Source organism: Arachis duranensis, chromosome 1 (assembly GCF_000817695.3).
Source record: "Arachis duranensis cultivar V14167 chromosome 1, aradu.V14167.gnm2.J7QH, whole genome shotgun sequence".
Classification (NCBI taxonomy): Eukaryota; Viridiplantae; Streptophyta; class Magnoliopsida; order Fabales; family Fabaceae; genus Arachis; species Arachis duranensis.
In genome coordinates this window covers 79,840,264-79,842,902 of record NC_029772.3, presented here as the reverse complement: position 1 = coordinate 79,842,902, position 2,639 = coordinate 79,840,264, and positions in this window count along the sequence as shown.

Genomic DNA, 2,639 nt, shown 5'->3' with positions numbered 1-2,639 from the left:
GTTTCAGCTCAAAGTTATTGGCTCCAATGGCAGGAATGGAGATGCTTCTTCCATCAAATTTGGACGTTGGCTTTGTGAAGTCACCAAGCATTCTCCTTGCATTATTATTATTTTCGGCTGCCATCTCCTTCTCTTATTCGAAAATTTCTGAAAGGTTGTTTCTGGATTGTTGTAATTTAGTTTCTCTTAGTTTCCTTCTCAAAGTCCTTTCAGGTTCAGGATCAATTTCAACAAGAGTGCCTTTTTCCCTGTTCCTGCTCATATGAAAGAGAAGAAAACAAGAAAAGAAGAGGAATCATCTATGTCACAGTATAGAGATTCCTTTATGTTAGTAGAAGAAGAAAGGGGATAAGAGTGAAGAAGAATGGGTTCGGATTTTTAGATGAAGAGAGGTGAAGAGAAGTGTTAGTAAATAAATAATTAAATAGAATAAGAAAAGAGATGGAGAATTTCGAAAATAATCTTGAAAAAGTGGCTAGTGATTTTCGAAAATCAGAGATAAGATATAATTAAAATTAAAATTTAAAACAATTGAAAAGAATTTTTGAAAAAGAGAGAACTATTTTCGAAAATTAGAGAGGGATAGGTAGTTAGTTGGTTTCGAAAAAGATAGGAAACAAACAAAAAGTTAGTTCGTTGATTGAAAAAGATATTAAAATCAAATTTGAAAAAGATAAGAAGATAAGAAGTTAGATAAGATATTTTGAAATCAAATTTTGAAAACGATAAAATTTTTGAAAAAGATAAGATAAAAGATAAAAAGATTTAATTCAAAAATTTGAAATTACTTACTTCACTAACAAGAAACTACAAGATAAGATTCTAGAACTTAAAGATTGAACCTTTCTTAACAAGAAAGTAACAAACTTAAAATTTTTGAATCAATCATATTAATTGTTAGCTAATTTTCAAAAATATGATATAAAGATAAGAAAAAAGATTTTGAAAATATTTTTAAAAAGAATTTTGAAATTTTCGAGAAATAGAAAAAAATGAAAAAGATATAATTTTTGAAAAAGATTTTGAAAAGATAAGATTTTTAAAATGGAAATTTTGACTTGACTTATAAGAAACAACTAATTTTTTTAAAAATTTTTTACCAAGTCAACCCAAAATTTCGAAAATTTGGAGGGAAATAAGGAAAAGATATTTTTTATTTTTGAATTTTTAAAGAAAAACACAAAAATGACCCAAAACATGAAAATTTTGGATCAAAACACAAGATGCATGCAAGAAGACTATGAATGTCAAGATGAACACCAAGAACACTTTTGAAGATCAAGATGAACATCAAGAACATATTTTTGAAAAAAATTTTGATGCAAAGAAAACATGCAAGACACCAAACTTAGAAATCTTTAATGCATGAACTCTAGCAAACGAAAAATGCACATGAAAAACAACAAACAACACAACAAGAAATCATCAAGATCAAACAAGAAGACTTGTCAAGAACAACTTGAAGATCATGAAGAACACTATGAATGCATGAGATTTTCGAAAAATGCAAGAAAAATTTTTTAAAGCATGCAATTGACACCAAACATAAAAGTTGACTAAAGACTCAAACAAGAAACACAAAATATTTTTTTTTATGATTTTATGATTTTTTTTTTGGATTTTATTGATTTTTTTCAAAAATATTTTTAGAAAAACGAAAAATAAAAGAAAAATTTTGAAAAAGATTTTTGAAAAGAAAATTACCTAATCTGAGCAACAAGATGAACCGTCAGTTGTCCACACTCGAACAATCCCCGGCAACGGCGCCAAAAACTTGGTGGATGAAATTGTGATAAAAGAGTTCCAGGCACTGTTAGAAAAGCTCACAACTCCGTTCAACTTAACCAGCAAGTGTACTGGGTCATCCAAGTAATACCTTACGTGAGTAAGGGTCGATCCCACGGAGATTGTTGGTATGAAGCAAGCTATGGTCACCTTGTAAATCTCAGTTAGGCAGATTAAATGGTTATGGGTTTCGAAAATTAATAATAAATAGAAAATAAAAAGGGATAGAAATACTTATGTAAATCAATAGTGGGAATTTCAAATAGGCATGTGGAGATGCTAGAATCCTTTCAAATCTCTACATTCTTATTGCTCTCATCCAATCCTTCTTACTCCTTTCCATGGCAAGCTGTATGTAGGGCATCACCATCATCAATGGCTACTTTTAATCCTCTCGGGAAAATGGTCCTATGCGCTGTCACTGCACGGCTAATCGACTGGAGGCATCACCCTTGTTGATAGCTACATCCCATCCTCTCAGTGAAAATGGTCCAAATGCTCTGTCACAGCACGGGTAATCATCTGTCGGTTCTTAATCAGGTTGGAGTAGAATCCATTGATTCTTTTGCATTTGTCATCACGCCCAGCCTTCAGGAGTTTGAAGCTCGTCACAGTCGTTCAATACCGGAATCCTACTCGGAATACCACAGACAAGGTTAGACTTTCCGGATTCCTGGGATCCTACCCGGAATACCACAGACAAGGTTAGACTTTCCGGACCCCCATGAATGCCGCCATCTATCTAGCTTATACCACGAAGATTCTGTTGGGGAATCTAAGAGATATGCACCCGGCCTAGAGTATAACGGAAGTGGTTGTCAGTCACGCGCGTTTATAGGTGAGAATGATGATGA